We start from the raw sequence: 22,517 nt of genomic DNA on the forward strand, positions 1-22,517 counted from the left end.
CTAGTAAGTCCCTGAGCTGTTGACTGAGCTTTAGAGTATAGAAATTTGGAGACCATTATTCCAAACCATAAGGTCATTTTAATCAAGTTGAGCTGCCATAACAAAATTCCATAGACTGGGTGGTTTAAACAACAGAACTTTGTGTCCTAACAGTTCTGGAGGCTGGAAGTCTGAGATTAGGGTGCCAGCATGGTCAGGTTCTAATAGGAACTCTCTGCGGAGGGCTCTCTTTTTGGTTTGTAGATGACTTTTATTTTGAGCAGGACAATTTTCTCATAGTACTGAATGTCTTCTCCCTCATTCCACCCATTTGTCTTTTTTTTTTTTTTTTTTTTTTTTTTTACTGTCTCTAAGCCACAGTTTTATATTTGTTAAATAGGAAAAACAATATATACTTTTCAACAAAATGTAATTTAAAAGTGAAATGAGAAAATGGATATAAGGTCACTTTATTAACTGCAAAGTATTCCACATTAAGTAACTTAAAGTAACCATAATGGGGGTGCCTGGCAGGCTCAGTTGAGAGAGCACATGACCCTTGATCTCGAGGTTATGAGTTTGAGCCCCATTCTGGGTGTGGAGATTACTTGAAAAAATAAACAAAGTCTTTAAAAAAGTATACTGGAGGGGTGCCTGGGTGACTCAGTTGATTAAGTGTCTGCATTCGACTCAAGTCATGATCCTGGGGTCCTGGGATCAAGTCTAATTTTCCCTCCCCCTCTGCCTTTCACTGTCCCTATTAACCCCCCCCCCCCCCAACCACCATGTGCTCTCTGTCTCTGTCTCTCTCTCAAATAAATAAATAAGATCTTTAAAAAATACTCCAGGTGCCTGTGTGGCTCAGTTGGTTAAGCATCCGACTTTGATCTCAGCTCAGGCCTTGATCTCAGGGTCATGAGTTCAAGCTCCATGTTGGGCTCCACACAGGGCATGGAGCCTACTTCAAACAAACAAACAAAGTAACCACAATAAAGCAACTATTATAGTCTATACCTATTGGCTATAATAACAAGTATAATGCAGAAAAGCTAACCAACTATCTTATTTTGAGATCTTCCTAAGTAAACCACATTTCCTTCATTCATTGTGTGTGTTTTAAACATCTTGCCAAAGTTTAAGTAGAAAGATTTCCTGATGTTGGAGACATGTTTATCTTGGAAAGTTTGTGCCCACAGAAAAAGTGACACAATATGCCTGGCATCATTTTGCCTTCTGCACACTGTGAGCCCAACATGGGGATTAATCGCAGTAAGAAATTGTGAGTCTCACAAGAAACACGGGAAAAAAATCAATAAGGAAAGCAAAATCTGCTACACATTGTGCACATACATTGTTGATGCCAAATTCCTGCTTTTGATACTATAATTATGAACAATGGAAATAGTGGGAGAATTGGGTAAAGGTTACATTGCAAATAATTGTGGATCTATAATTATATCAAAACAAAAGGGTAAAATAAAGTACAATTACCTAAGAAAGGAAAGAGGCTAGAGGAAAAAAAAATAAGAGCTGGGAAACACATCATTGATAAGTAGCGTAAAAGTAGAGGCAAGGAGGTAATCGGCTGTTGCATTTATAAAGGACTTGCACCACCATCAGGGTAAACAGGTGGCATCAGTGAGAGGTGTGGAGAGATGAGCTGTAGTTTGCAAAGCCATTTGGCTCTCACTCACATGTGGGATTCAAGGGGACACTACCAAACAGACTCTTTTTTCTTTTAATAATAAATTTATTTTTTATTGGTGTTCAATTTGCCAACATACAGAATAACACCCAGTGCTCATTAAGGAAGATTAGGCAAATATCACCGACGGGCTAGGCGGGATCACAAGGTGAAGGTTTGGGTGGAGAACTGATGTCAATACCATTCTCCCTGGAAAGGGCAAAAAGGTTGATTCTCTTGGGTTGTGCTTTTTCTTGTTTCCATCTGACTGTTCCTCTCTGTTCCTCTAATCATGCTGAAGCCAATGAAGAAGCAAAGAGGGAGCAATTAAACTAGCTAGAGGGAAAGTCCTCTCCACAGATCATTACTATTGATTTAGGAAGGGCAAGTTCATGTTGATGAAATTCTCAACATCACAGGCTGGAGGCAGTTTTTCCTTTATATTCCCATTGTACCAACTGTCTCTCTGTTTTATGGCCTGAAGAATATTTTGTCTTCTATTCTGGTTATTTTCTATTCTCTCCCCAAGTAAAATATAAACTCTTTAAAGGACTTTTTTTTTTTCCAAGACATTTAGAATGCTTTCATCTTTCTGGTTAATACCACTTGTATTAGTAACCACAACAGTGTTATTTTTGGCATCTCACATTAAACTAGTCTGTGAAAATTCATTTCTTAAAGGATCGAAGTGAGACGAGAAGGACAGGAGACACAAGAATATTAGGTTTTAAATATGTTTTATATATAAATATATATATAAATATATATGTATATAAATATATTTAAATATATCTAAAAGCTCAAAAATCAAAACTGAACTCTCTGCCTGTTTGCAGCAAAAGTAGCACAAACTTCAATATTTTGGCTTTGATCCCATGTCTCATCAGCATACTGGGTTGGGAATTGGTGAAGAAAAAGATTTTGTATGTCCAAAGTGCTCTTGCCTTGATAATTCATTTGAGTATTAAGTGATGTGCACATGTCCTCTCATACTGTCATTGAATCCAGGACATATGTGCTAAAGGCATTTCTCCCAACTACGCAGGAGCATTCAGCTTGAGCATCAAACCGTACTCTTGCAGTGACTCAGCTGAGGGTTGCCCGATTGAGCAAAAAAAGGGAAGCTCCTCTGCCAGTGCTCCTGCGTGACCAGTACACCAGACTCACTGGACACTTTCACTAATAGTGGAAGGAATGTACCAGTTGATAACATTAGCGTTTTCAATATCCAGCTCTCTGGCAGTTACTGAAGTATTTAAGAGGACTGGACACTTTCCCAATGAAAATCCCCAAGAGGTTTCTCTTTCTCTTTCTCTTTCTCTTTCTCTCTCTCTCTATCCCAGATCATCATCAGTAGCAGAAGTTTCTATTTTTTTTCTTGAAAAAAAAAAGTTGCAATAAACTCTGCTTTCTTCTTAGCTTCAGCAAAGACAATAGTTCTTTCATCACCTATGTTTTACAGAATTTCTGCAAGTTTGCCTCTGTTTCGGTACTAGCTAAGTTGGAGAACGGTCTGCTGATCATCTCTGTGTGCTCCGCCCCAACCTGTGCAGCAGCCACGGATAATTCAACTTTCAAAACTCCCCAGCCAGACTTTGAATTTCCTCTGGAAAAAAATTTCACAGAGCATAAATAAGGGTTTGATGTTCTTTTAATGGCATTCCAAGGCAGAAGATAAACTTCTTCATTTCTGGTCCAAAATCCATAACTAGCATGCAGACAGCTTCATCTAAAATCAAATATTTCAGTTATCTGAGGCCAAGTTTTTCTTTGTCTGTGTTATCCATTAGTCTCTCAGGAGTAGCAAATAATACATCATAGCCTTGTACTATCTGAAAGAAAGGAAGAGGATATCATTCTTGTTTGGGTACTGTAAGGAAACTGATACAGCTCTTTATTTTATTTTATTTTATTTATTTGTTTATTTATTTATTTATTTATTTATTTATTTATTTATTTATTTATTTATTTATTTATTTATTATTTGAGAGAGAGAGAGAGAGAGAGGAAGAGACCCATGGAAGAAACCCATGGAAGAGACCATGGGTGGAGGAAGGAGCAGAGGGAGGGGATAAACAGACTCTCCACTGGGCAGGGAGGCCAATGTGGGGCTCGATCCCAGGACTACGAGATCATTACCTGAGCCAAAGGCAGACACTTAACCAACTGAGCCACCCAGGCGCCCTGATATAATTCTTGGTTTTATCTTTATACATTCGTAGAGATAGGGATTATTACTTTCACTTATATACAGTGAGACAGAGGCTCAGAGAGGTTAGAAAACTTATAAGTGGGAGAGGCAGGGTTCCAACTGAGCTCTGTTTGATTTAAAAGTTCACATATCTTCCGTTAACGCTGAGTCCTCTATATTCTAGAGTTATCTGGGACTTCATTAGCTTGCCACAAAAATTTCTTGACTTGATGGAGAGATGAATGAATCGATCATTAAAAGAAACCATCTGAAATTTTATGAACAATGTTAATCTGAGAAATAGAAATGCCACGGCACTGCATTTCTAAGTGGCCCCATCTCTTTGCATTTGCTCCAATCTTCCTATGAAGTGAAAAGAGAACCAGTGTGCTCTGGTATATCTACAATTAGGACAGACTTCAGCCAAAATTGGAAGGCAAGTGAAGTGAGACTTAGATGCTCTTCTTTCTCTCCACTTGGTGGCTCCTGCTTAGTACTGTCGATGTAATCACTCACAGACCTGAGTCTGGGCCAACCTCCAGAATCATCTCTCATTCACTTGGTTCTCCAGTCCTAGCTGCTGATGGAGCTAAGAGGAGTTAGCTTACTGGAGAATTCACATGAGGGAGTTTAGTTCATGGAATTTGGAACCAAATAGACTAGTTTCAAAAATAACATATGTCCTCCACTTATTAGTTCTGTCACTTTGGGTAAGCGACTTAACCAATCAGTCTAAAACTTTTTTAAAAATTGATTTTATTTATTTATTTGAGAGAGAGAGGAAAAAAAAAAAAGAGAGCATGAGCAGGGGGGAGAGGGAGAAAGCAGGATCGTGACCTGAGCCAAAGATAGACACTTAACCTCCTGAGCCACCTACACACCCCAGTCCAAAAGTTTGGAATATAGAAATTTCCTCATGAGGCTGCTATGAGGATTAATGATGTAGATAAAAGGTGAGGCTCAGATATCTATCAAGATATAGCTACTTTTCATAGTTTGTAGATGGATTTTTGGAAACTATCAGGCCTTCTCAACCACCACCTTGGAAATAAAGGGCAAGCTCCCATGAACGTGATGAAGTTTTGGAATATAGGTGAGGTCTGGAGCTGACGACCAAGAAAGAATTCTTGAGACATCTTTGGTGCAAAATGGTGGTTTTATTAAAGCACCAGGACAGGACCTGTGGGCAGGGAGAGTGGCTGCCCTGGGCCTTTATGAGGTGGCTGATTATATACCCAAGAGTTGGGGGAAGTAAGCAAAAGGGAGATTTCAAAAGGATTTTCACATGCTAAGGAGGAAGATACTGGAGGCCTTGCCATTGTCAAGTTAAAGATTGTTTTTCCCTCTAGCTTTTGACAGGATGAGCACTGGATGTCTTACTACATGTTGGCAAATCGAACTTCAATCTAAAAAAAAAAAAGGCAACTGGAGGCTTCCTGAAGAATTTCACACGCATCCCACCCTGGGTGGGGTCCTTTGTGGGATATCAGCTGTGCTTTGTCCTCAGCTAGCCCTGCTCCCTCATCAAAAGTGTTGGGACACAGTTCTCCGTGAGACTCTCATGTTTCTGCAAAATTTGCAAGTAGAACTAATTGCTCTTTCATTCCAGATTAACCTTTTACAGATATTTGTAGAGTGAGAGCCTTAGAAGATGGAATTAGCCTTTCCTTGTAGAGCCAAGTAAAGGTTTGCTTGTTTGTTGTCCAGCATAATAAAAATGTTTCCCTCTGGGGCAAACATTGGCAGGTTTGTTCCCGGCTCATGAACAGATTCAGGTTCTCTGGGCTCAGAGTTCTACTCCATGCTCTGCATGCACCCGGGCCCTCTCAGCCTCAACACCATGGGACTCGGGAAGCAAGGAAAACCAACTCGCAGTGCTTGCGGTGCTATGATTAGCGAAGTCTCTTGTCTCTAGTGCAGGATTCTCTCGTCTTCTGCCAACATGAGTATGTGACAGACTAACTTGTCAGGTGAGAGTAGATAAAAATTCACATCCTTTACAGTTCTTGACAAAAAGCATGTGAAAACATAGAAATGTGCTATTGTCAGCCTAGATGGGCTCAGAAATCTCTTCTGACTGGGGGGGTGGGGGGTAGGGGGAGGAGGCTGAAAGAAACTACCCTGGAGATGTGATACCTGATGTTAAGTCTTGAAACACGAGTACAAGCTGGATGAGTGAAGAAGGCTAAGAGACGTGACGAATTCCGGGCAAAAGAAATAGGATACAGATGTGCATGTTTGTGGGAAATTGGAATGTTAGAGCTTGGATTGCAAGGGGCTGGACTTGGCCGGAGGATCTACAAAGCAGTTTGGGAATATGCTGAGAAAAGAAGGAAGAAAAACTGATTTCTAGATTTTCTGCTCTACTAACAGTCTCATGTGAATAGTCTTATTTTACTAATACCACTACTTTCTTGGGTAGGTGTTACCAGCTCTAATAAAGAAATTAAGGCTCTGAGAATTTGAATAATTTCTATAAGATTGAAAAGCTAATAAACACGAGAACAATGGTATAAAACCAATGTTCTTTCCGTACCATCTTCAGTCACTTGGTGAGGATTTTTAAATTTTTATTCTGGAGGTAACATCAGGAACCATCAGTCTTTTTACTTTTTGTTGTTGTTGTTGTTATTTTCTTTTTCCCTTGGATAAGGATCATCTGGCAAGTATAAGAGTGGTTATGAGATCATTGTGGTGATCCACTTGAGCATTTTTAAGGGGCCTGAATTGGGTAATGAAAATCATGATGGAGAAGAGAGAATAATTCATGGAGTTTGGAAGTATAGTGTATTATAAAGGTGAAATGATTAAAGAGAAGAGCAGAAGTTTATAGCTTGGATGACTAGATGATTTCAATAAACTGGACTAGGTGATTTGGTGGAGGAACTTTGAGGGACAACATTATGAATTAAATTTATAAAATATATAATATGGCAAAGAGTAATATGGCAGTTTTTGCTTTGTGGAAGTTAAATTTTGAAATTAAAGATGTTCAGTTTTTCATGGAGTTGACGAATTATTTTTTCATTGGCAATTACAACATAATAATTAAAAAATTTAAATTCTACAGATATGAGACAGCATATTGCAGAAATAGTTTCTAGTAAGAAACATGAACACACACAAAAGAATGTTTACGGGAATGTTAATTTGCGCATTCTACTTTTTACTGTACTTCATTAAGAGTCTTTTTTTCTTTTTAGACTTCTTGTTTATTCATTTGAGGGGGCGGGGAGAGCGAGCACAAGAGCACAAGCAGTGGGAAAGGGAGAAGGAGAGGGAGGAGTAGACTCCCCAGTGAGCTGGAAGCCCTACCTGAGGCTCGATCCCAGGACCTAGAGATCACGACCTGAGCCAAAGGCAGACACTCAACCATCTGAGCCACCCGGGTGCCTGTAAAAGTCATATTAGTAATGTGGGGCACATGGAATGGTCAGTTGGTTAAGCACCTGACTCTACTTTTGCTTTCTTAAAAAAAAGTCATATTAGTAATATTATTTCAGATTTTTACTGAAATAACAGTCTCTCTTCCTGACTAAACAATTTTGGCTCAAAACAGTTGGCAGAGTCCTCCTTTTCTATACTTTCTGATCAGCTCTTTCTGAGACCCCCTCCAAAAACTGATTCCTTAAAAATATTTGAAGGGTGGTGCATGTCCAGGAAAAAAGACTAAAATTTCTCTAACTTTGGTGGTTGACTTTACTTATTCTTTTCACTAATTTGTAAGAAGAAAGCCTGAATGATTCATACCATCTATGGATTTAAATGGGTTTCTCCTATTACTCAAAAAAGATGTAGCTTTCTTTTGAAAATGAAAAAAAAAGAATATTTCCTTTGCAAAACTTTTTGTTGAGCAAAAAGATTGTGTATATGCACACAGCAAGTTTCAGATCATTGTTTAGTCAGAGCTCCAGTTAACTGGCTGATTCACCACCAGCACCAATGCCAGGATCATTTTTCTCTCTTAATGATGAGGACAACCAGCTAAATGTAAACCTGTGTTCATTCATCCAGGTATGAACCTAGTAACCGATTCATTCTTAAGTTTTTCATGCAGAAGCACACGCACGCACAGAAACCAAAGAGGAGAAGGGTAATAGTAGTGAAAAGGGAGCAGTTATAGGATGGAAATAAACACTTGAAGGGGTGATTCTTCATTATCCTGCCAGTGTAGTTTGTCTCTCAAATTCCTACACAGAAATAGTCTCAACAGCAGACAGTTTGAATGCTTGAATATGAAAGTCAGAAGTAAGGCTTCTGCAGCCCTAGCCCTGCTGCTTTCCAAAGAACATGGCTGACAAATGTATTATGGTCTGGTTCCGGTCAAACAAAATTCACTTTTCGCACCAATTGCTCATACCATGCTCTTGCATCACCCAGCTCACACCCTATTGTAAGGGCATTGCCATTGTCAACAGAGAGTTCAAAGACCTAAGCCTTGATGATTTTAAAATCACCAAATATTTGGTGCTTTTCTTCTGTCATTTGGACTTCATCTTTGTGTGTCCTAACAAAAAATTGTTGTTTTACTGACAAAGCCCAATGAATTTCATGACATGAACTGTGAAGTTGTTGCAATTTCAGTGCATCCCCTCTCCATCCATCTTGCCTAGATCAACACACCAAGGAAGAATGGTGGTTTGGGCCGCATGAACATTGTATTCTTGTCAGATTTGACTAAACAGATTTCCTGAGACTACAGTGGGCTGTTAGAAGGCCCAGGTAGTTGCTCTCAGAGGACTTTTCATCATTGACCCCAGTGGAGGCATCAAGCACTTGAGTGTCAATGATCTCTCTCTCCTGGGCCACGGTGTGGAAGAAACCCTCTGCTTGGTGAAGGTGTTCCAGTTTGTGGAAATCCACGGAGAAGTCTGCCCAGCAACCTGGATTCTCCTACAATCATGCCACATCCAACTGCTTCCACAGAATACTTTGAGGCGGTTAATCAGCAGATCATCCCATGTGCACCCACAGCTTATCGCACCATGAAAGAGTCACAGTTGGAATTCATTTTTAGTATTTTAAAGATGATTATTTACAGAAGACAAAACACCAATTATGCCTGTATTCATAAATAATATTCTAAATGTTTTCTTTTTGTCATATTGGGTAAGGCTCTTGAATGTACTCACACACACAAAGTGTCCTTTATTGGTAACTTCTTGATGGCTAGCTAGTTCATAGAGCACTAGTTGATGTATTTCTTGGATTGTGTCTTCAATGGGAAGAGGAAACATTCTTCTTTCTTGGCCTTATCTGAAATTTTATGTACACCAGAGTAGTACAACAAATACTGAAGCTTCTGATCCAGGGTCCTGAAATTTTCTTCTTGAATTTCTTTGTACTAAACTGAATTTTCTTTTAAGGTAACGAAGACCATAATCATACGTAGTTTTAAGGTAACATTAGTGGTCTATTTTAACTCTTGCAATGCATGTATATCTACTTGAAACAAATGTGAATCACGTTCTTAAAAAAACCATGGTGGCAAAATGACTTAAGTCATCATGCATGTTTCTCATCCTTGAGATTAACATAGTTATTTTACTTATTTGTTAGCTAACATAGGGTCTATCTATAATTCTAGGTATTGATTGGGGGTAATTATAAAGGATATTTATTGAATCCAGAGTTGGCATCCAAGCCTCAGTTTTCCAGTGCTTAGCACAATGCTTAAAAGGGACAGAATTAAGTTTCATTGAATGAATAAATGAATTATTAAAATAGAGTGATAGAATAAATGTGCGAATTCATTCACAAATTCAATGTGTACACATTTAGTTTCAGATACAGGACACAATTCTAGACTCTGGAGATACAAAAATTTAACCCCTGCCCTTAAAGACATTACACTCTCAAGAGACAGCAAGCAATACTTGAGATAAATAATATGTGGTATATTAAATGGAAATAGTAGGTAAGTAAGAAGGCATAGGGGATAGGGCTTGTCAGGAGCATTGGCCATTTTAGATTAGTCAGCCAAGGAAGGCTTTATATAAAGTTTACATATGAGTAAAAACCAGAAGAAAGTGGGAGCAACATGTTCAAGGTATAAGGAACAGCAAATGCAAAGGACCTTAAAGAGGTGTATTAGTATTTTAAAAGCATCGATTCCTTTTAATATTTTCTTTATATTCTCAACAAAGTACTCTTTCAAATAAGATATCATTTGCATATAATAAAATGCACCCATTTTAAACGTGGTGAATGTAGTTTATGATGTCATATGTTCCATAAGTTCTTGAATGTTTGACCCCCCCCCCCCCCAGATATAGATATTATCTTAAAATAGCCAAACAAACTATTCAGGAAAAAAGCATCATCCAAATAAATGAAAGGAGTCTCTCTTACACATATTATGCTGGGTATATAGTAAGAACATCAATTTAATACAAAAGGTCAACAACTAAGTAAAAACATTACGTGTCCAGTTCCCATTTTTTAGATCATCTAGTGTTTGTTTTTATAATTGCCATAATATGCTTAATCTTTGATTTCTTGAGGTAATCTTTCAGATAGTTGTTTTGTTATGTATACAGTAAGCAGGCACTAGCCACAGAGAGCTGGGGAGCACTTGAAATGTGGCTTGTGATGTGCTCTACGTGCAAAATTCACATTCAATTTCAGAGACTTTCAGGAAAAAAATGTGAAATAACTCATTCATAGTTTTTATAATGATCATATGGTCTGCAATGATAATATTTTGGGTATGTTGGGCTAAACAAAAAATATCACTAAAATTAATTTTGCCAGTTTCTTTTTAATGTGGCCACCAGAAAATTAAAAATTACACAAGTAGCTCACATATTTATGGTGACGTTACTACTTTAGACACAAGAGTTGACTCCTCTCCCTGACTTCTCGGTAACATACTTTTTACATTTTCATGTTTTAAAACATTCATGTTTCTTCAGTTTCTTCCTGCATTTGATTTTTGAGATCTATCAGGTCATTTAAATTTTTTTCTCTACTTTGTATTTTATGTTTAAATATTTGCACATGTATATTGGTGACCTACGTCAGCCAACAGGTTACAGGAGTCTAAGACACTAACATCCCTAGAAATCAGGCATTTTCTGAAACTGTGACACCCTGCCAGGACTGCAGGCTCCTTGGGGAGATTTACTTCGCTGTGGCTTTCAGATTTGCAGAGCTCACCCACAGAGAGAGTGTTCTCATCCATTTAGCCTTTTTCTTTTTTTTTCTTTTTAAAGATTATTTATTTATTTATTCATGAGAGACACAGAGAGGCAGAGACACAGGCAGAGGGAGAAGCAGGCTCCTTGCGGGGAGCCCAATGTGGGACTCGATCCTAGGACCCCAGGATTACACCCTGGGCCGAAGGCAGGTGCTAAACCACTGAGCCCCCCCAGGGATCCCCTTCTTTTTTTTCTTTTCGTGAAATGTACTTGTGGCAAGCATAGCATCATTTATAGAGAAGCCGAATCCCTGTCGCACACCTGAAAGTAATGGTACGTTGTGTGTCAACAACGTTGTTGTTTTGTTTCATTTTCTGTTTTGTATTAGAGAGGGAGAGAAAGAGAGAGGAGTGAGGATGGGCAGAGAGAGGGAGAGAATCTTAAGCAGGCTGACATGAGGCTTAATCTCATGAGCCTGAGGTCATGACCTGAGCTGAAATCAAAAGTTGGCTGCTTAACCAACTGAGTCCTACCCAGGCATCCCATGGCTTGCTTTTTTGTTTTATTTATGGTATTGTTTGTCATATAGAAATCTCATATTTTATTGATCTTTTTTTATGATTTGGAGATTTTTAAAAAATGGATATATAATTGACATAACTGTGTGAGTTTAAGGTGTACAATATGTTGATTTGCTACATTTACATATTACAATATGATTCCCCCCATCATGTTAGCTAACACCTCCATGACCTCACATAGTTATTATTTCTTTTTCGTGGTGAACACATTTAAAATCTAGCCTTTTAGCAACTTCAAACTATAACCACAATGCTGTACATCAGGTCTCCGAACTTATTCAGCTTCTACTACAACATTCCCGCAATTCCTCCACACTTCAGCCCCTGCTAACTACCATCATACTCTCTGTTTCTATGAATTCAGCCTTTTTTAGATTTCACACATAAATGAGATCATTCAGTATTTTTCTTTCTTTGACTTATTTCACTTAGCATAATGCCCTTAAGGTTTATCCTTGTTGTTGCAAATGGCAGGATTTCTTTTTTCCTCATGGCTGAATAACATTCTCTCTCTCTCTCTCTCTCTCCCTCCCTCTCTCTCTCTCTCTCTCTCTCTCTCTCTCTCACACACACACACACACACGTATAATAGTTTATCCATTCATCCATTGATGGGCACTTAGGTTGTTTCCATACCTCGGCTATTGTGAATAATGCTGCAGTGAATATGGGGGTGCATATATCTTTCTAATAGCCTGTTTTCACTTCCTTTGGGTATATAGCTAGAAGTGGGATTGTTGAATCATATGATCATTCTATTTTTAGTTTTTTAAGAAGCCCCCATACTGTTTTGTATAGTGGCTGTTTTCTGTAGTGGTTCAGTTTACATTCCCCAAATTCAACAGCACATACACCATGACCAAGTGGGATTTATCTCTGCAATGCAAAGATAGTTCAACATATGCAAATCAATAAATGTAATACACTACATTAATTGAAAGACAAAAATTATATGACCATCTCAATAGATGCAGAAAAGACAAAATATGACATCCTTTCATTATAAAACCTTCAAAAAATTGGGTATAAAAGAATGTGCTTCAACACAGTAAAAGCCTTATATGACAAACCCACAGCTATATCATACTAATGGTGAAAGGTTGAAAGCTTTTCCTCTGAGATCAGGACAAGACAGGGGAACCTACTATCACCCCTCATATTCGATATAGTATTGGAAGTCCTAGCTAGATCAATTGGGCAAGATAGGGAAATAAAAGGGATCCAAATCATAAAGAAAGAAGTAAAATTGTCTTTATTTGCAGATGATATGATCTTCTATGTAGGAAATCCTGAAGGTCAACCAAAAACTGTTGGGACTAATCAACGAATTCAGTAAAGTTTGAGTCTTACTTTAAAAATTCCTACTTATAGTTCCTAAAAATAATCTGATATATTTCCCTTTTTGGTTTTCTTTTTTCTTTTGTTTTTCCCAATGTGAGGCTTGAACTCATGACCCTGAGACCAAGACCTGTTCTGAGAACAAGTGTCAGACACTCAACCAACTAAGCCACCAAGGCGCTCCTTTCTTTTTGGTTTTGAATATTCTATTCTTTTAACTTAATCTATTTTTGTGAATGGTGTAAAGTGGGAATCTAATTAATTTCCATAAATTCATGTTATATCTCATTGAACTCCAGTGCTATTTCATTTACAAAATTCTTATATCTATTATAAGAATATTCTTATATACATAATATATATCTTTCTATTGGCTATTTTGATCTATTTGTCTACCTTGCATCAAAACTATTTAAATTAATATGACTTTATAATATAACTTGATATCCAATAGGATACATTATTTTCTTATACTCTTTTTACTCAGAATTGTTCTGATTATTCATGATGCTTAAACCATCCCATATCAAATTTAGAATTATTTTATGTTCTACAAAAGTAATATTTGATTAAAATGAAAGATAAATTTAGTGAAAGTTTCTATCATTATGATATTGAGTCTTCTCATTTTTTTTTAAGTCTTCTCATTTATAAACATATCTCTCATTTGTTTATTTTATTCTTTTTTTATATTCCAATACATTTTCAGATGCCATATCTACATTTAAATGATTTGCTTCAGTTATTTTCAGTTAGATTTCTCTCATAAGTGTGCTATATATGATTAAGAAGACTATATTATTTAATTGCTGGTTTAGAGGAACCTATTTTTGTACATTGACGTGGTATATAAGAATGTTACTGAGTACATCCTTTAAGTGAAATAGTTTGACTTAGATTCTTTTCTGAGCCATTTTTTAATGCTTTTAATAATCTTACTATGTCTTCACAGAGCTTCTATAGTTCTTATTTTAGCAGTTTACAGAGAGAATGTTGACTTTTTAAGGAAGTATTTGCATTTTTCACCTACTATGTGTGTATATTTTTATGATTCATACACTTCATTGTCCTTTCCTTTGACATGTGCCTTCTTCCCTTTTCCTTGCTGGTTCCTTTCTTGTTCATAGTCATGTTAAGATGTCATCCATTCTTAATAGATCAATGATCTGTTGAAGGATAGTGTGAAGGAGGTGCTAAAGGATTGAGTAAGTCAACATACTTGAATTTTTTTGAATACTTTTATGGACAGTACTATCTTATGGGTATATCTACACTCTCAAAGATCAGGTATTCTTTCTGGCTGATAGTGAATTCTTATATCTTAAGAGTTCTTTCTATGGAGTTTTGCATTTGTTTCTAAAATAATCAGCTGAAGAATGGAATGCATTTTGGTTGCATTCTCAACATTTCCACATTGAAAGTCTACTTTTTGCAAAGATGGCACACCTTTATGTATATCTTGCTTCTGCCCTTCTTTGGAGTCAAATGGGACTCAACAATGCACTTTCAGGCTTCCTACCCTCCCAAATCTTGACTTTCCAAATAAGAGATAATTAGTCCAGTCCCTCAGAATGTAAAACTTATTTTCAGAGAACTGTGTGCCTGCCCGAGGCCTACAGAGATTAAATTCTCCTTGTTGCTTTCTCTCCAATTTTTACTGCTATCAGCAGCTCTCTGCATAGTTTGATTTCACTAATTTCTCTTGTTTAAGTTAGTTTTGCTTTCTGATTTTTCGTTATAGCTGTTTTTATTAGCATTTAGTGAGGATACTGAGGTGTTAATTTCATTAATAGATAGCTTTTAACTGGAAGTCAAGAATGTTTCCTTTAAGAAATTATGAAGTCGTTATGGAGTTAATATTGTATATATGTCCTTTCTAAGTTGTTACTTTAAGAGGAATATCTTTATATTAGTACAATTAAATACTAAAATTTGCTTCATTTTTCACAAGTAATGAGCCTCTATTTTGATGGTGAAATATTTTGGGGGGTTCAGTGTAACTACGTGGTCATTTCCACTATCTATAAATGTATAATACTCTTGCCTCCACATGTATAACTTACTTTTTATAAATTTGAAATATATAAATATTAAGAAAATTGAAGGTGAGGTATAAATCTACTAATGAGAAAAAAATCCTTAGATTGCATTGTGGTAAGCATTTTTAGAAATTTCTATTTGCTCTCTTCTATTTTTTTCTAAGCAAATGGCTCTTTTTATAGATTGAATGATTTTATGTATTTATTTGATACATAGAGAGAGAGAAAGAGAGCATGAGCGGGGGGAGGGGAAGGGAGAGGGAGAAGCAGATTTCCCACTGAGCAGGGAGCCCAACATGGAGCTCGATCCTAGGACCCTGAGATGACCTGAGCCAAAGGCAGATGCTTAGGTGACTGAGCCACCCAGGTGCCCCATATACTTCCTTTTTAAAAAATTTTTCATTTCAAGCCCAGTTAATCTACGATGTAATATCAGTTTCAGGTGTACAATTTAGTGATGCAACACTTGCATACAACTCCTGTTGCTCATCACAGTAAGTGCCCTCTTAATACCCATAACCTATTTAACCTACTTACCCGCTCCACCACCACCACCACCCCCCATCCGTAACTATCAGTTTGTTCTCTATGGTTAAGAGTCTCTTTCCTTGGTTTGCCTCTATTTTCCCCCCATGATTGTTTTGTTTTGTTTTGTTTTTTGTTTTGTTTTATGTGGAAGCTCAAGTATTGTGCAGCCCTGAATGAAACTGTTGGGTTGGGGAACAGATTCAGGTGTGGTATGAGGTAGGTCTAGGTCTTCTTGTAACCCTGAGCATGTGACATTGTTAGATATTCAGGGACTTCATAACATTTGTAACCTTGGAGATCCTTGTGCTCCCTAATCTCCTTTACCGTGAATAAAATTCAGTTTTTCCTTTCATATAGGTGTATCCTTACGTGGAAGCAATCACCGCAGGAGATTATAGTGATAGCTTATAATTTTTGCGACATTTACTAGGTGCCGAGGACTCTTGCTAAGTGTTTTATGTGCATTTTCTCATTAGGGGAATACAATGAAATATATAACGTAAGTGAACATTTTATTTTCATTTTGCCAGTTAAGAAGCTAGTGCTTAAAGAGGTGAAATAATATGGATAGTAAACAATAGATTTTAAACACCTACCCATTTCAGTCAGTCTAAAAAGTACATTTAACCACTTTATTATTTTGCTTTATTTTTATTTTATTTTATATATTTTTTAATTTTGCTTTAATATGAGGGGAAAATGCTGAAGGCAACGTGAGGAAGAAAGCTCTTTTTTTCTTGGTGCTCATGAAGACATGCCTCAAGCACGTTACCAATTTTTAATGTGAAGTATCTGATATAGTAATTTAAGAAAACACATTCTTGCATCATTATTATCTGTTGAAAGTGTTTATATCATGATACACTATGTTCAGTGTGCTATCACCCGCTTACTCCTATTGTTGAAGGTAGCAGTAAATTGTTGATGATTCAAATAAGCACGTGGCAGGAAATGAGGAATGCACGACATAAACCATCACAGATACTGTAATTGTGAGTAAAATTTTAAAAACAAAACACTCATTGTAATATTTTTTCTGACTTGATTACGTTGAACAGTTATGTAAAATCTATATCACTCACTATATACTAAGATAAAATTGCTGTGTTTTCAGTTATTCTTTCCTGATCTTTTTTTTTGTTTTACTGCCCTACTCATATTAATGAGTAAAGTATTTACTCAAAGTGAACAAAGTTACTAAAAAATGAGCCATATTTCAAATTACTGCTTCCTTTTTTTCCATTTCTGATTTGTTTGGCTTTTCTTCACATACTTATGTGTATGAGTAAGCTGACACTGCTGTTTTTTAAGCTGCTGCCTCTTTGTCCTTGTCTACTTTTCAGTTAAAATTCACAGAAATATAGAGGAAAGCAATAATAACTTGGAAGATATTGTGAAACATGGAAATGTGGAGAATTATGTAGTTTATTTCACTTTGTTCCATAATAGATTTAAGAGGACTTTCGGAAATACATGAGGAATACGAACATTAGCAATCAACAACAGAATCAAGAAGACACTATGAAAAATGCTATAATGAGAGAAAAAAAAGATAGGAAATAGGAGAGGGAGAGCAAAAAACATAGAAGATAAAATATAAAGATCTCATATATATTTAATTGAAGTCCAAGAGGTATAGAAGAAAAGGTATGGGGAAGAGGCACTATTTAAAGAGATAATGATTGTTGAATTCCTAATAATGATAGAAGATATCAATATGCAAATTCAGAGGCCAAAAATACAAAGCAAAGCAAATAAAAAGAAATCACACCTAGAAATATAATGTGCAATTGCTGAAAGCAAAAAATAGAAAAATCTCATAAACAGCCAGAGAAGTAAGATGGGCTACTTCAAATGAGTAAATGTAACATTAAAGATGGGTTTCACTGTTGACTCAGGTCATCTGCTTTAGAGTGACAAAGAACATGATAAGACAAATAAGTTCCCTCAGCATGGGCTCATTGCCATATTTCAGTTGCTGAATGCTTTCTAGAGTAAATATCCATTCCAATGAGAGCAAGGTACTGTCCCCCCCTCCTTTTTTTATGATGACAATGATCTGATGTAATTAATCTACTTTGAGTTAGAGTTGGCTACCTGAGAATTTTACACAAAATTTGGAAGACAAAAGTGAAGCAGCAGCCATTACTTTCTGAGGGTCATCAGATCTGGCAGCTAGACGTGCCTGATTCCCTAAATTCTCTTGCCAGACCCAAATTATCTAATTAAGACAGTTCTTCAGGAGGGTTGACTCAGCTCCTTAATGAGCTTTCTCTGACCCACTAATAGACCTTTCTCCAATCTCTTACGATTGCCTTGGGGAATAAATAATTTATTCTATGATATTCATAGTGGTTTTGTTTTGTGGTTAAAACTTTACTAACACAGAGAAAAGGTACAAATTAGAAATATCATGGGATGCCTGGGTGGCTCAGCAGTTGAGCATCTGCCTTTGGCTCAGGGTGTGATCTCGGAATCCCAGGGTCAAGTTCTACATGGGGCTCCCTGCATGGAGCCTGCTTCTCTCTCTGCCTGTGTCTCTGCCTCTCTCTCTCTCTTTCTCTCTCTCAATCTTTCTCTCTCTCTCTCTATGTCTCTCATGAATAAATAAATAAAATCTTAAAAAAAACAAATTAGAAATATCATGAATAAATAAAGGGATATCACTGCAGAAATTTAAAAAAGGTAATAAATTATATAAACAACTTTCAGCCAAAATATTTGAAAACTAAGATGAATTGGGCATAGTTCTTGAGAAACAACTATGAAAACTGATACAATATGAAATATACAATCTAAATAGCTCTATACCTATTTTTGAAAAATTGAATTCAATGGAGAAGAAAGAAAGGAATTGAATTCAAAACCAATAATCGTACTCAGTAGTAACTTCCAGGTTCAGATAGTTTTACTGGTGAATTCTATCACATAATAACAATTTTATGTAAATATTGTAGGTAGTAGTTTATGTAACAATTTTATGTAAATATTAAGGAAAATATTAACAATTTTATGTAAATATTAACAAGCTTACACAAATATAGAGGGAGAAATAACAATTTAAACTCTCAAAAGATAAACAAGGCTTCAAGACATGTATATTTGATTTTAATATCAATTATTAATAGTTAATATTAATACATATACACACATATATGTACATGTGTGTAACTATCAATCTAACTATAGATATATGAAACAATCACAACTTTACAGAATAGAAAAGAGAAAAAAGAAGAATTTTTTCCCCTGAATTATTTCAGAGTAAGATGCAGACCCAATGCCTCATTGACACTTCAGGCTGCTGACCAAGAAAGTTGGCAATTAAAGGAGACACCATGCAAGCAGAGGCAATTGACATTGAAATATTGACCCTGAAATAGAAGTACTTTTACACAGTGAGAATGAGGAAGAATATGTTTTGTGGCTACATAATCTGCTTGAATTCCTCTTCATACTGTCTTGCCCAATTTTGATGGTAAATGGACTGGTGCCGTAGCCATAGCCTGAGAAGGGTATTAAGACCAGAAACTTTGACACCTCAATTAAGATAGATAAGATGAACAGAAACTTTTTCGGATGACTCAAAGAAAGAGCATTTGAAAGGTAAATGAGATAAAATTTGACTAATAGAAGTAAGTGCTATTTGTCTCATATAATAAGCAAATGGAATTAATTGATCCAAAAATTACTATAGATAGGAAATACCCATCAACTAAAATGTCTTGGTAAATTTAGAAACAGAAGACGTGGCTTCTTAAAAGAATCAAGGATACACCTCTTTAAAAATCGTCATTGAGAAAGACATCCTTGCCTTGGGGATTACTGTTGACCACAGATCATTTGATTTGAATGTCCATTGGATCCGAATCATACTTTAGTTTTTATATTCTTAAGCACTTACATAAAGTCAGATTAAATGTTCTAATCAGACAATTTTTACAGTAGTGATGTAATGACTTGGTGCTTAAACCTTTAATTCCAGATATATTTGTATAATCATCACTCCCTTAATGCCAGTAATTGAAGAGATTTGCCAAGTTTTTCCTTATATGGCATTCTACTCCTTGTACACTGTGAAATTTATGCCAGCTCAACCAAACAATTTATGATATCTTAATTGTGTAGACAGAATTGTTGGGGAGTTTTTCTCACATGCAGCAACAGGTTGTAGGTAGTAGTTTATGTTTTTTGCATGGCAATAATTTGTATTCTTTGGCACTACAAAGCTAAGTGCCAATAAGAAGGTCAAAGGACTTAGGTGCTACAAAGAAGTTTCGGTTACTAGTTAATGATATCATCATGCTGGCAAGATGATAGGATGCTTCCAAGAAACGTTTTTCTGAAGGAAACTTTAGAGTTCTAATGCTATATTTTGTCTGATAGTCTGACATCATTGGAACCTCTTTACGGTACAATTTCTAGCTCATCTGAAGTTTGTTATGAGACATAATTATTAAAAATCATGTCCTAATATGTATTATAGGGAAATAAACTAGAATCTAAGACTGATACTGCATGTCACCGCAACAATTCTGCTTCTAGACCCCCAACACTTGAATATCAATTAAATTTAAAAGATATCCAAATTTCTAAAACTTTATTAATATACTAAACATTTAGAACTGTAACATTTAGTGAGATTGATATCATAATCATCCTCATCCTCATCATAATTAGCTGTTATTTATTGTGTACTCATCATATTCCAGGCATTGCTTTAAGTAATTACTTTTATTACCTCCTACAATCATCTCAATAGATTTATGACTTAGGTATCATCATTATCATCATCCCCATTTTAAAGATGAGGGTGCTGAGGTCGGAGCTGTTAAGTAATTTGCCTAAGGATACACAGCTAGTAATAGCAAAGCTGGAATTCAAAATCAGACATTTTATATATTTGCAAATGACATATCTGATAAAGGGCTTGTATCCAAAATATGTAAAGAACTCATAAAACTCAACACCCCAAAGACAACCCAATTTAAAAATGGGCAGAAGACATGACCTGACGTTTCTCCAAAGAAGACATACAGATGGTCAATAGACACTTGAAAAGATGCTCATTGCCACTTATCATCAGGGAAATACAGATCAAAACTACAATGAGGGATCACCTCACACCTGTCCGAATGGCTAACATCAAAAACAACAATAGGTGCTGGCAAAGATGTGGAGAAAAAGGAACACTCCTATACTGTTGGTGGGAATACAAACTGGTGTAGCCACTATGGAAAACAGTATGGAGGGTCTTCAAAAAGATAAAAATAGGACTACCCTATGACTCAGCAATAGTACTACTGGGTATTTACCCAAGGAATACAAAGATATTAATATATGCACCCCTATGTTTATAGCAGGATTATTTACAATAGCAAGATATAGAAGCAATACAAGTGTCCATTGATTGATGAACAGATAAATAGGGTGTGTGTGTGTGTGTGTGTGTGTGTGTGTGTGTGTGTATGGAATGTTATTGGCCATAAAAGAGAATGAAACCTTTCCATTTGCAACAACATGGATGGAGCCAGAGGGTATAATGCTAAGTGAAATAAGCCCCTCAGAGAAACACAAATACCATATGATTTCACTCACATGTGGAGTTTAAGAAACAAAACAAATGAACAAAGGGGAAAAGAGAGAGAGAGACAAACCAAGAAAGAGACTTTTTTTTTTTTTTTTTTTTTAGATTTGTTTATTTGAGAGAGAAGTGGGGAGGGGCAAAGGGAGAGAGTAAGCAGACTCCCTGCCGATGCTGGCTCAATCTCAGGACCCTGAAATCTTGACCTGAGCTGAACCCAAAAGTCAGTTGCTTAACTGACTGAGCCACCCAGGAGCCCCAACAGACTCTTAACTATAGAGAAAACACTGATGGTTACCAGAAGAAGGTGGGTGGGGCTATGGGTTAGTTAGTGCTCATCACAAGTGCACCAGCTGATGTATGGAAGTGTAGAATCACTATATTGTACACCTGAAACTAATTACACTGTAGTTAACTAACTGGAATTTAAATTAAACGTAAAGAAAACAAAGTTAGAAAAACACATCAAAAATCAGACATTTTAGTATATGGATTCAGGAGCTTTAATAACTCTCAGCAACACAGTAAAATCTTCATTTTTTAAATTATATTCAGTATTCTATTCTATTATCACTATTTTTCCATTATATTCATTATTACATGTCATAGTGTTTGACTCTCAATATTAGTTTTTACCTTTGTCTTTACTGTGGAAAAGTTGGAGTCAGGCACTTGTCTTCTTACACGACAAATTGAATTGTCCAATTGCTTAAAGATATTATATTTTTGTTGGGGTATACAGCTGTAATTTATGTTTAAAATTAAGTTGTTTAAGGAAGAAGGACAGTAAGGATCATTTATAGAACTTTTATGTTATCTTAAGCAAATAAGAGTTGAAATTTCTGAGACTAGGGAGATGTGGCCTGAATTTCATAACTTAGATCAAAATTTATCTAATCAAGTTACTTCATTCCCATATTACTCTTACAGATCAATTTTAAGTCCCTTACAGCTCTTTGAAAGGGCCCAAATAACTGAAAGATCAATAATTTTAACAAATTTCAGTCAGATTTACTTGGCTGGTATTAAAAAAAAAAGTCCAAATGACTTCTTTTCCATAATCAGGTAAAAGAATGCATTTTATACTGTATCCTATTAAGCAATCATATGTTCAATTTTGGTTAAAATCTACACTCCTACTGGTTTCATGCAGAGGACAGTGAAGATCTCTGGGATGATATAGCCATAAAACTGAAGGCCCCTACCATGAATGGAGGGAAATCACCTCACATCTGAATGGTATAAGCAAAAAAATTAACTTCTAATTTACTATGCCACTGAATAAAATAATAATTAAAATATAGAAGTAGGGAAAATTAAGTGAAAAACAGTATAAATGAGCTAAAGTATTCCAACATTCCCAAGAGAAAGTCAATAGATATTGGTTCTTTTTTGAAAGATTTAATTTATTTATTTGACAGAGAGCACAAGCAGGGGGAGCAGGAGACAGAGAA

At 36.2% G+C, this 22,517-nt stretch overlaps 1 pseudogene; it reads left to right on the plus strand.

Moving 5' to 3' along the window:
• Nucleotides 1-1,190: 1,190 nt before the first annotated feature.
• The window catches only part of LOC119876117, an 80,225-nt pseudogene continuing 58,898 nt past the window's right edge, over nt 1,191-22,517 (plus strand).

The sequence above is a fragment of the Canis lupus genome, chromosome 3 (genome assembly GCF_011100685.1).
Source record: "Canis lupus familiaris isolate Mischka breed German Shepherd chromosome 3, alternate assembly UU_Cfam_GSD_1.0, whole genome shotgun sequence".
Classification (NCBI taxonomy): domain Eukaryota; kingdom Metazoa; phylum Chordata; class Mammalia; order Carnivora; family Canidae; genus Canis; species Canis lupus.